We start from the raw sequence: 12,784 nt of genomic DNA on the forward strand, positions 1-12,784 counted from the left end.
TAATAGATTAATACATAAATAAAGAATAAACAATCGTGACGCAAACGCAGATCTACTGAGAGCTGTTGTTTGTTTTTTATATATGAACGCACAAGAGGCATTTAGCGGCACGAGAGAGGAAAATAAAATTGCGCAACCGCCGAGCACAAAGGAGCTTTCAGCCAACACAAAACGCCTGATGGTTCAGAGATGTCCGGCGTGACAAAAACAAGGATTTACATGTGCGACGGACGAGGCAGGTGTGCGAAGAGGAAGTGTGATAACAGAAGATTTGAGAGAAAAGGGATGAGGAGCCAGTTCCAGAAAGTTTGAGAACATAAAATGATTCAGAATGTATTGGTACATTTAGTTAAATACTCGGAGTGGCAGAGTAACGTGACAAACAGGTCCACATTTCTGACAGGAAAATAGTAAAGTATAGTAAAATGAAAAAAAAGTGATGTAAACTTTCAAATAAGGATATATGGTGATATTTTTGCTCTTTTGAGATTAATCTGACTGACATTTCACATTTGCCGGAATATTAAAAGATGTTTTAACACAGTATTGAGACATTTATGTGTGGCAATATCGCCCCACTCCTTCATACAGTATATTTAGTTTGTGAGTCAAATACTAGGAGTGGCAGAGTGGTTTCAAAGGGAAAGTTCATCAATTATAATTCCAAATTCAGTGGTCCAGTGGGCTTTTATTGTGTTAGTTAATCTAATACTGGGAGTGGCAGAGTGGTTAACATTTCCAACTAGGACGGAGCGAAGTGTTCATAAATGTACTGTATATGTATATGTTTGATTCCAACAAATAGGGATGTAACGATACGCAAATCCCACAGAACGATATTATCACGATACGATATTTATTGCCATGCAGCATTGTAAATATGCGATAATTTCTGTCTTAGTCCAAAGAATTCAGATTTAAACATTCGTAATCACTGTTATTTCTTCATGTTTTCTGCACTGAAATGTAGCAAAGAATCATGGTCTTTGTAGTGCTCTCTGTTTTTCGCTATTACTGCCACAAAACAATGTCCAAATAGTTGTTTTGATGCGTATAAATTACAACGGCGTGTCAGTCTGAATCCCAAGTCTGACTTTGTACATCTATCAGACATGAAGTTATCTCAAAATGAATTTCTGAATCACCCTGGCCTGATGAAGACGCCCAATGAATCAGACTTGTCATCAGCACATTGAAAGATATTGAACAATAGACACTGGCGCACAATGCCCCGCCCAGAGTCTCCGCTCACACACCAAGCACGGCCGCTAACTTCATTTGAAAATCAATTAATTAAAAAGCGTGGCCGTGTCCCACCGGGAGTGAAAGACAAATTTGAGGAATTTAATCCTGCTACACAAATCAGAGCAGTTGGGGCAGAGCGAGAGATATAAGAGCCAGGACGGACCGGGGAGTGGACCAACGCCAATGAATTTTAAAGAGGCAACTTGATTTAAGACTTCAACCGACACACACACACACACACTTTGTTTTTCTACTGCCATCGCTGCAAGTGTTCTCAACTTAAGGGACTCAATTTTGCCCTTGATCATACATCCCGGCAGTTTTTAAGAGTCAAATGCTTTTTTCATCATTTCGAATGACGCAATGTTGTTTCAAAACAGTGCTGCCATTAAAGTTAGCGCTAATATTCATGGGTTTCATATTGATGGAACATTGTGACCATTTTCTGAAAGGTGAAAAGTCCTCAAATGTCACTCACAGAATTGAATTGTGTAGCATAATTGCATCATGTGTGTATTAAAGGGCACATATTATGAAAAATCAATGATGAGCTTTGCTGAGAACAGTGTTTCCTCATCACTAGTTTACTCAAAGTTTGATTTTGATTGATTTATTATTATATTAGCAATCTTGCATTGTCCTGCAACTGAGTCTGGAGTACTCAGAAAATTCCTGTTTTCTCGAAGCCCCTATCCCCACCCACATCCCTGTACTTACCATGGATGAGATTGAAAAACGTAGATTCAGAGTGATACATGCGGGATCTAAAATATCACAAAGCCCCTTTTCAAAAACAAACACCAGTAAAGAACAAAACTGCTGCTTGTCACGGTGAAATATCACTATGACCTACTTTTGTTATAGATCAGTGAAAAAAACATGATATGTCCCCTTTAATATTCTGAGAGCACAGTAGTGGAATTGGGATGCTTTGTGCCGGTCCTAAGCCTGCATGAGGATTGAACAGCATCTTGCATAGAAAAAACAGGCAAGTCAAGATCAGTGCATCGCGACAAACATGACACATTTTCAACAGCTAATACAGTTATAAAACAGGGCAGCTGGATTTACGATAGCAACTGCCTTTGTTTTTGTTCTGTCTCTAGCAGGAGTCTATACATCTGTCTATGGAGCATCCCGCTGATCCGTCCACACTTCAGCACGAAAAACGATCTCAGCAGTGGTGTGGACAGAAAGTCCTTTGTGTAATAGGGCTGGTGGGGGACATCAGCACCCTCCTGTCTCCCCCCATGTCTATTTCCATTAAGTCTGGCATTTTCGTTTTGTTTTTTATTGATTTCTTTCTCTTTTTTGTGTGTGCTGAGGCATAAGGGCGGGGTTCATCTAAGTGCTCACCAAGACTGTTCTAACCTCAGGCGCAAAAATCATAATAAAAGCGTTAAGTTTGCGTTTCTCTCTTCACTGGTGTTCCTTAAAAGATTTCCCCCCAAAAGTATGAAAAAATAACAAGGATAAATGGTTCCATATGGCACAAGTATAGTGTGTTAATTGCATTTAAAGGGGCTGAACCCATTTTTTCTTGCCACAGTATATAGTGTAAAAGCAGCTGTTAGGGTCACAATAAGGTCGCTGTGTGCTGTCTACATCTAATTGTTTTTAGCGCCCACGGAATCAAATACTACAGCTACTAATCCGCGCAGATAAAGCTATTTAAATTAGCTGCGTTCTGTCTCACTAACGTCAATTGGTTAGAGATTCTGATTAGATATTAAAAGTTATCAAAACATCAACAAAAATATCCAGCAGCTGTTCCTGTTGGCTCCACGGATAAAGCTCCAAAAAGCTGGGGAATCCAAAAAGGCATTGCAGGCGTATGTGTGTTTCCATGGGTTACGGGCCCAGCGTTTTGTCCCGGTAATTTAAAAAACCTAAATGCCAGCGGCTGCTCGACACTCAGCAACATCTAAAAAAAACAAACCAAAAGAAAAACTTTAAAGGACAAACATGTGGCCATTACACAGCCACCGGCGTTGTTCGGTTTCTGAGATTTCGTGCAAGAAAAAGTTATTTACTTGAGGCCTATTGTTCCTATTGAGTCCTATTGTTCTGCATTGAACGTTAGCGTGTCAAGGCGTTTCGAGTTTCGGCTGCTGCGCTTACATTTATAGTTGATTCTTTTCTTTACCTTTCTTGAACTCAAATCCTTCAATGTTTAGAGAAAGACTTCAGCTACAAAGCCACAAGGTTTGCAGACGAAATACTTGCTCTGTTCAAGTCAGCGAGGTGAGAAAGATCGAAATAGGTGGAATTTGATGGTGTAATTGTTGCCTGCTAGTGGTCCCTTATCTTGGTTTCTCAGCGCTCTTGCCTGGGCGCCCTGGCGTCTTCCCTCGTTTTCCACTATCTCTGGCTCTCGCTGTGAAGAGCTGCCCGAACCTGGCATCCCATAAACAACCATCTTGCCTTTTGCTTTCTCTTCTTCCCAACCTGGCAAGCCCCTATCTATCTTCTCCGGTGCCTTTATCTGGCCCCTGTCACATCGCTTTGGCCTTATCCCGTGGAGCATCTCTCGCGCCCCCCGCCTTCATGTCTGCCCTGCTGTTCAAACACTGAAGCGTGCTGGGATGAAGGAGAGAGGAGCAGGGGGGAGGGGCAGGGAAGACAGGCCAGAGGGTCATAGGTCAGTCTGCAGCAGGACGGGGGCCAGACAAGGGCCAAACCATTTTGTCCCAAGTGCGCACACTATCAACATGCAGCAACAATGAGCCACCAACAGTCGTGTCATAGTGCATTACAGTGAGGGTTTTAGTTTTGGGCTCATACGGGGTACTTGTAGGTGATGTATTAGCTTCATAACCAGACATCCGTGCGGTTAAATTTGGAGCTGGCATATCTGGGTCAGCAGAAAAGCGCAAGAAGGCCTAAGAGAACTGTGTGGAAGAAGCATACAGTACGTAAAGAGTGTTGGTGCAGAAGGTACATCTTTTCGTGCCAGTTTGAGCCCTTTCCAGGCAGAACAAAGTGAGTTTTTAAATTCTTCACCATTCATTTAAATAATTTGTGTTGAATTTATCAATCAGATGCAAAAATAATGAAACCTTTGTAGCTTAGTATATTGAATTGTGAGAGGTTGTCTATTGGAGGTATAACTCAAACACTCTCTATTTAGATGCAGAGAAAGCACTTTGGTGTCATTTTCACCCGAATAGACACTTTAGCAATACATCTGTTTTGGGGCAAGACAGATTTTACTTTATTACATGCAAAAATATCAGGTTCAGGCTCTCTAAGGTAATTAAGCTGTACTTTACTGTCACCGTAGGGAAATTTGTCATCTGCATTTGATCCATCTGTCAATGCGCCCGGGCTTCAATCCCCAGAGCGTCAGCTAGGCTTAGTCAGGCTAAGGACTACTTCTATTATATAATGCATATTCTGAGTAATGGGAAAACCAGTACTTGGTGAAAAACTAAGGCTGGTTGATATATATATATACTAAAACAAATACACATAAACAATACAGACTTTTATTATTGCCAATTAACCCATTTGAAACAACCAAATGTCCTCCTCCAAAGTCTGAACTCTGCCCAAAACCACATAATTTTCCTAACAGAGACCCAAGCAGATTATTGACAAAGAAATGGCAGAATCTCAATATAAAAGTGATTAATTGTACTAGCCCCTGAGCCACCGTGCTGCCATTTATTAGTAAGTTTGATCTACTCATCATTGGGTATTTGTGAGTTTTTGTGCAACTTTCTATAACATTTTGCCACCGGGGAGCACTAACCAATGTTGTTTGGTTGCTTTCCAGGAAGAACACTTGGCATGAAAAGGATAAATCTAAATGACCGATAGACTTTAATATCACAACAAGCACTGCATATTTCAAGAATAAATTTCCATATGCAACGTACACAAATCCAAGCAATATATTCTTCCAACCACAGAACTCCATGCATCCCAAAGGTTAATCCTATCTACATTGTCTCCATCATAACACAACACACGCCCAGCTTAGGAACAACAACGTAAAGGTCAACGCAACATGTAATCCTATGTAAGTCTTACCATTGAGCCATTGTCTAGCGTCCACATAATGCACTTTCCATCTTTTCTCTGAAATCTCATTTACATTCATTATTACACATCAAGTTGCTCTTATCCCCGGGAGCTCATTTCATCTTCAGCGGGTAATATGCAAAGCAAAACAAGTAGGAGGCGAGGTGGCGCTGACAACAACAGCAGGTTTAAGATCCGTGGGCTTCCGAACAGCTCCGTTTGTGTTTGGCTTTCATTTGCGGCAGAAAGGGACCCTGTTTAACAAATCTTTTTATGCGACCTGGCAGAGCGCTGACAGGTTCTGGTGCATTTGCGAGCGCTACAGCAGTTCCTCTCTGGCTGCAGAACAAGATGTGTCGACTCACGCTGGAGTCTTCACAGCGGCAAAATCGGTCGAGTTGGTACGGGGGCCAAGCTGAGGGATTTTATCTCTCAACTTTTGAAATTATTTTGCGCAAATCCTGCTGACATTTGCCGATAAATGGAAATATCCTGCTTGTTCTGTTCAAAGGAGTCTCATTTTGTTCCTCGTCACAGTTGCCAAAAACGCTCTGTGGAATTTGAATTAAACAGAAGCTCATTTAAAAAGAGAGACGATTGAGTGTGCCATTGATTTCTATGTTGAAGAGTATTACCAATTCCAAATACGATGTGTTTGTCTGGGATTTGGTGAGAAAGACCAGTGCGCTGGAGGTACATTTCCAATTAGTAGTGCCACCTTGTGTAAACGTCTGTATTTTCCTTTAACAGGAGCTAACAGCTAGCTTTGATTTCCTTACCAGCTGTGTTAATGCAAGACAAACAGCAGGAAATAGGCTGCGTTACAAAAAAGTGCGCTCTTGGGCCGAGCCGTGTGGGGCCCCAGTGCCGATAAGCCCGGCCCTCTCCTGTACGCGGGCCATTAGTCCAGTCCAGCTCCTTCCTGGATCCGCTGCACCTCGCAAACCCTCGGGCCACGGGGCAACTTTTTATAGTCCTCCCAAAGTTAGTGTGAGTAAGAGCTGATGGGGGGGAGGGGCGGGGCGTTGTGTGCTGTACTGTATATGTGTGTGTTCAAGCTGCGCACTCCCGGCACTTCCTGCCCGCTAACGGCCGGTCCCACGGTAGGGAGGTCGAGCTCCAGTGGGCCAGAACAATGCCCAAAAAGGCTGTCATAAAAACAAACTGGCATGCTCTGGTTAGCACCGGATGAGGAGGCGAAGGGCTTGAATTATACCCCAAAGGAGAGTCCAGGAGCCGGGCACTGTTGCTCCGTTATCGCCCTCACATTCGCATAAAGCCAAAGTTATTGTTGCTGAATATGCAATCGCTGAATATGCATGGCTTTTCAAATTTGACAAACACACTGACAGCTAAAGCAAACAATGGAAACCTCTGCAGACCTGGCCCGACCCACCTTTGACGTGTCACCAACCCCGCAGTAACAAAAGCATTCAGATTTGCACGCTACACAACACAGAGCGGACGAGTGAGCCACAAAACATCTGCTGAGCTAACAAACATGAGCACAAACAGGCAGCCAGGGGCCTCCAGCAACATGCTAAATACCTGCAGCGTGGCCCCCAAACACACTTGGCTCAATGTCAAGGCTTTTGGCTCAGAATACCATCTATCCCCGATACAGCTCCTACCAACACTCGAAGACCCAGGAAACGGGCAAACAAGGAAAAATGAGTCCAGCTGCTTGTCGGGGCGGAAATTACATCAAATAGCCCATCTCTCCCTCTGAGTCAGAAAGATTGAGGGAAGAAGATTACCAAGTTGAAAATATACTGGAGAGCAGACATTTAAATACCACAAAATACAACTTTTTATTGAAAAACTATTTCTATCCACAGAACTTCTACAAGGGTTATCAAGGATGCCGCACTGAATTCTGCTATGCTCAAAAGAATATCAATTGGAATACTGTAGAAGTAACATCATGTTTTATACAACACATCAAATGTTCAAGTGTTCAAGAAGTCAGCAAAGAGTCTAATGTGTACAGAACACAGCCTTATATACAAAGAAAAAGGGCTGCAAGATGTATCTCAATGCTGAAAACCAGGCTTTTAGATAGGATTTGAAAACATCCCGTCCAAATCATTTTGTCCTGGGGTCGACTAGGCGAAAAAACGAGTAGGCTCAGCGGCCAATTAGAGCCAAGCACTAAAATTTTTACCAATCAGCGCGCAGCATGCAAATTTTCACTTGTAAATAGTAAACTGTAATGGCAGACTATTGTCAAATGCTTCCCGGCCCGATTTAATGTTAATATTCCGTTTTTTTCTAAGATTTATTAATAAAATGACTCCGTCCCTGCACTCGAAAATGCCCGTCCACATTTCAAAATACCCCGTCCAAAATACGGGAAGACGGGTCTCTATCTAAAAGCCTGCGTGAACACAAGCCTGAAACGCCAATGACGCCACCCACCAATAATTCAATGATACTAAGGTTACTGAAAGTTCTGACAGTTTGCCCCACGTATTGTAAGGATGGGTCAAATCCAGAGCAAACTTTTCTATGGGGATAATAAAGAAAGTAGCTCTTAATCTTTGACATTGTAAGTCCTTCCAGGTCATGTTGGAAGAAGAGCCGTTTAACCTTCCTCAGTCCACAGACAGTTCTCTCTCATCGATTGTTGGTCACCAGGGCCAGTTTTGGGGGGGAGTGGGCGGCAGATGGCTAATAGTGAAGGGATACACACATTTGGCAAAAGGCAACAGCTCCAAAACAATCCAACGCCGCTCTGTGTCTTTGAGTGAATGGCCGGACTGATATGGTGAAGAGAAAAGCTCCAAACCTTTATATAATGGTGAGAGCAATGGATTATGGTGGTCTCCATCTGTTTATTTGTTTGTTTTAGCCAACAGTGATTACGCTCGGGCCGCTTCTCGTTGCCGCATTCTGACACTTCGCATTGATCAGCAAGAGAAGAGGAAATTACCGGTCAGCATGAAAATATTTGATTACAACCGGTCCAAAAAGCCCTAAACCACATTTAAACAAGTCGTAACAAGAAGAACACAACCCAACAAGGGCTGCAACATGGCTAAACTAGGAACTGTATAAAATAGGACTAAATCAGGACTTCCCCAAGCTAAAACAGGAGATGGACTAGAGAAAAACATAGATTTTAACATAACAAGGATAAGGAGCGAACCAAAATCTAAAACAAAAGCACATGGGACAAAACCAGGACAAAACCATGTAAAACGAAGCACTAAACCAGGACTAACCCAGAGTGAATCTATGCCACTAAATAAGGGCTAACCCAGGATTTAACCAGGACTAAATCAGCATTAAGGTGTCTAAAGAAAACTTCCAAATGTATAAACCAGGTGTAAAGTTAAAAATGGACTCAGAGGGAGTTGGAAATTACAGGTCAGTCTGTAAACATTTGATAATCCAAACTTGAGAAATGGTCGCTTGAGTGTGAAGGAGCCGGTGTGGCCAACCGTATTGGCTCATGATAACTGCTCCAGGACCAGCCGCGTGCACCAGATTGGATTTTCCAACAGTTGGCGGAAAAAAGTTTACTGGAAAAGTGCTTCCCGTTCTCCCTGGGCTTATTTCCCCCCCCGAGGACGGCTGCATCTTTTATGAAGTGTGACAAATATTCATCACCGCTCGCTCGGCTCTGTATCCCGACGCATGTTGGCATGTTTCAAATAAAGCCAGTAAGTTGAATTAGGCTGAATTGATTTGGAGTGATGGATGAGGTTGTGCTTTGAGGTTGCTGACACTCCAATCCCAAGCTCCCTCCCACATGATGAAACCACTCCCCCACTCGATGCTAGGGGCGGGCAATATCGACAAACCTGCTATCTCAATCTTTTATTTTACTGATAATAATAACTGCGTCATATATTTGCAATCAAAACGTGTCTGTAAATGTCTTGAATGTTAAAAGGCGTGTTTGGGTTATTGCACCACAAATGTCTGTTCTTTTGATCAAATATTTTTGCTGTTTTTTGACACTTTTCTCTTCATATTCAATATAATTATGGCATAAATGAACGTTTAACCTGGTTCCAACCGTGTTCCCTCATCATTAGTTCACTTTTGGATTGATTCCTGCATTATTTGAATAATACTGCATCGAGTTTTCACCTACGCCCTATCCCCGCCCACATGGGCTCTTAAATGTCATGTAGCCACTTTTCAAACACAAACAATGGAGTAAAATGTCATTATGAAGAGGCGGAGCAATTTTGAACGGGAAGTCCATGGTCCTATTTCTATTGCTCAGCTGCGATTTACAATGAGCAAACTATATGTTATAGTTCAGTCCTAAGCACCTGAAAAATATGTATCTAATGATATTTGAATATTATCTATAAACCCTGAAATTTGCCCACATAGAAATGATGTATACATGACTGAATACTGTATTTTCCGGCACCTTTTTTCATAGTTTTGGCCGGGGGGCGACTTATACTTATATACTTATACTCTGGAGCGACTTATAGTGTGATATTATTTGTTATTTTCACACTTGCAACCGCATTTCATACTCCAGTGCAACTTATATATGTTTTTTTCTTCTCTATTATGCATTTTTTGGCTGGTGCTACTTATACTCTGGAAAATACGGTAATCTGTTCAGTTGAACCTGAGAAGTATGAGAGCTAACTGCCAATGCAAAAACAACCTCTTTACACAACTTGAACGGAGTGGAATCAGACGAGCGAGGCAGACGGGGGCCGAGCAGGGCCGAGATAGCGGAGCGGTGAGAATGAGCTCAAAGGGAGGGCCGGGCGCACTCCAGCTAAAGCGGAACAACTGCAATCACAGCCGCTGCCAACAGCCACTGGATCTATATCCCACGGGCTGACGGCAACTTGTCAACAGGCCGCGGAAAAGAAGAGGAGAGGGAGCGCTCCTCTGCACACTACGGCAATTTCACCCAGCGACTGGTAATGACAGTTTGGACGTCTGGAGAATCTGCATATTTATGGCAAAATAGAGAGTGTGCCGAGGGATTTTGCAATGTAATCTCTTTATGCAGATAGACATGTGACAGCGGGCTCCAGCGTACAAACTATGAATACAGTGTTGCACATATAGTTGGATAATTTTACCATAGTCTTTTTTACTCTATATTTAATTCAATAATCCTTTTTGAGAAGTTCCACCGAGTCTCTGCAATAATGTAATGTAATGTTCTGATCATGAGAAAAAAGTAATGATAAAATATTCCCTCATTCGTGATTCAAAGAAAGTTTCAAATATATTCAACCGGATAATGTCATTACATTACTTTTCTGCAATAAAAATAAAGTCAATTTAATATTTATTGGCATGTAAATGGTGACTAGCAGCTGAAAAACTAGATTATTATATTAATTCATTTAAAATTGAAGCTATATAATATTGTATGAATATTTAAAATCCATGTCAATTGTTTTGAGTTTAGTCCAGTATCATTTTCTTTCTCCACTGCCTTGTTTCCATCGTGTATTCTTCGCGGACAAAACAAAACCCGTTTTTGACAGCAGGAAAAACCTTTGAGTGACACATGTTGAGTGATGGCTAATGCCTGACACCAATGGATCCCCGCGACTCACACTTGTCTCGAGGATGTGTTTGGTTATTCTCTACCGACGAGGCAGCCTCAGATTTAACAGACTTCTTTACATTTCACACCGTCAGTCCTCAACTAAAAGCACACGTCAAGCCACAAATATCCCCATTTACGACACATGCAGTCAACACCTCTCCCAAACAGTAACTTTCACGCTTTGAACTAAAACTAAAAAGTGTAAACGAAACCAAACCAAATCTGACATAGAAGGAACAAGCAGGTCTAATAGAGATTTTAGAAAGTACGTTCACCCTGGTCTTGGTCTGGTCCTGGTTTAAGGCCAGTTTAGTCCTGATATACAGTTGGTTTGATCCTGTTCAAGTCCCAGTTTAGTCCTTGTATAGTCCAGGTTTTGTTCCAGGTTAAGACCGTTTGATCCCAATTTTGATGATGTGTAAAAGAGAGAACGCACACCATGACAACATACCGGTACTTTAATTACCGGTATGTTGATTATTGATTATTAACTATTTTATCTCTTTTAAAAAAAGCAATTATAAAGCCAATTCTAAAGAGCTAACTAGAACTAAGTCAAACCCAGGCCTAAATCATGCTAACTTGATCTATTATAACTTGATTTGAGAACAATAAACCTCATTAATGAATACTGTGACTAGGGCTGCATGATTTGTCAAAAATATCACATTTTTGTGATTCTGCCTTCAAAGTTCACATTCTAAACGCATCCAAAGTCCAACAACAGAGTTTGTAAAAAGAATAAGATGGTATATTTTGTTGTTTTGTGGAGGAAATGATGATTATGTGTCCATTCACGTTGCGATTTCGATTAAATTTCGATGAATCTCGCAGCCTTAACTACGACGTTTGCCGGGGTGTCATTTGGTCCGCCGCTTTGAATCGTCCATCGAACAGCTGTTTCATATCACGTTGACCCGCTCAGCCTGGTGTTCCTGTAAACACGGCTCTCTTTCTCTCCCTTCTCCAAACACGGGGCGGTCCGAGCGCTGCCTCCTGCTGTTCCCCTCCAGCAGACACACACGCTCGTCCCAAAGCACACAAGCCGTCCCATCTGTGAACAGTCGAGAGTCACATCTGACCTGCCCTGAACCCCCCAGTCTACACACCAGCGCTTCTCAACCCGTGGTGAACGAGCAGCTGGTGGCGACGGCTAGTTAGGACACTTTGGCAGTGCTGAGTTGCGTTTAGTTGCGAGCCGGTTTTGCTTGCGGTGTGTGTCGTTCCTTGGGCAAGACACTACACCCATTTTGGCTTAGATTTAGTTATTGAGTGAATATTTTAAGTTACATTAGACTGGTCCTCTTCCTATTGTCCTCTCCAGGCTTTTAGATAGAGACCCGTGTTCCCGTATTTTGGATGGGGTATTTTAAAATGTGGACGGGCAATTTCGAGAGCAGGGACGGCCATTTTATTAATAAATCTTGGAAAAAAATGAATATTATCATTAAATCGGGCCGAGAAGCATTTGACAACAGTCTGCCATTACAGTTTACTATTTACAAGTGAAATGTGCATGCTGGGCGCTGATTGGTTGACGAAATGTGTGTGCTTGGCTCTGTTTGGCTGCCGAGCCGTGGTCCGGAGAATGCCGAAGCAACTCGTTTTTTCACCTAGTCGGCCCCCGTACACCCGGACAAAATTATTTGGACTGGGTGTTTTCAAATCTTATCTAAAAGCCTGGTCCTGTCTTCAGACCTGGTTCAGTTCTGGTTCTTTGCTGGTAAAGAACTGGCAGTTTTAGACCTGTTTTGACCGGAATCTTTCTTTATGAATTAGTTACAGTTCCAACATTGCCATCACTGTTTGTTAGCTGACGGTTTGCCATGCTTAATTTCTTATACAGGCAAATATACATTGTAGTCTAGACTCAAACAAAATCCGACAGAGCAATTCTCTCCTCGCACTTGGCAGAAGGCGAGACCGCATATAGTGCATTTCAAAAAGGGGAAAAACAAATGCTAA

General features: G+C 42.2%; 1 protein-coding gene across 1 annotated transcript in view; it reads right to left on the bottom strand.

Moving 5' to 3' along the window:
* ap3m2 (adaptor related protein complex 3 subunit mu 2) overlaps positions 1–12,424 on the bottom strand; it is a 259,737-nt gene extending 247,313 nt beyond the window's left edge. The window contains exon 1 of the mRNA XM_072432798.1: positions 12,421–12,424. The gene's annotated coding sequence lies outside the window, so the exon portion shown is untranslated. The remainder of the gene's footprint in view (positions 1–12,420) is intronic.
* Positions 12,425–12,784: the final 360 nt, after the last annotated feature.

The sequence above is a fragment of the Eucyclogobius newberryi genome, unplaced genomic scaffold (assembly GCF_026437365.1).
Source record: "Eucyclogobius newberryi isolate DKJ021-1_F unplaced genomic scaffold, fEucNew1.0.hap1 SCAF_6, whole genome shotgun sequence".
Classification (NCBI taxonomy): domain Eukaryota; kingdom Metazoa; phylum Chordata; class Actinopteri; order Gobiiformes; family Gobiidae; genus Eucyclogobius; species Eucyclogobius newberryi.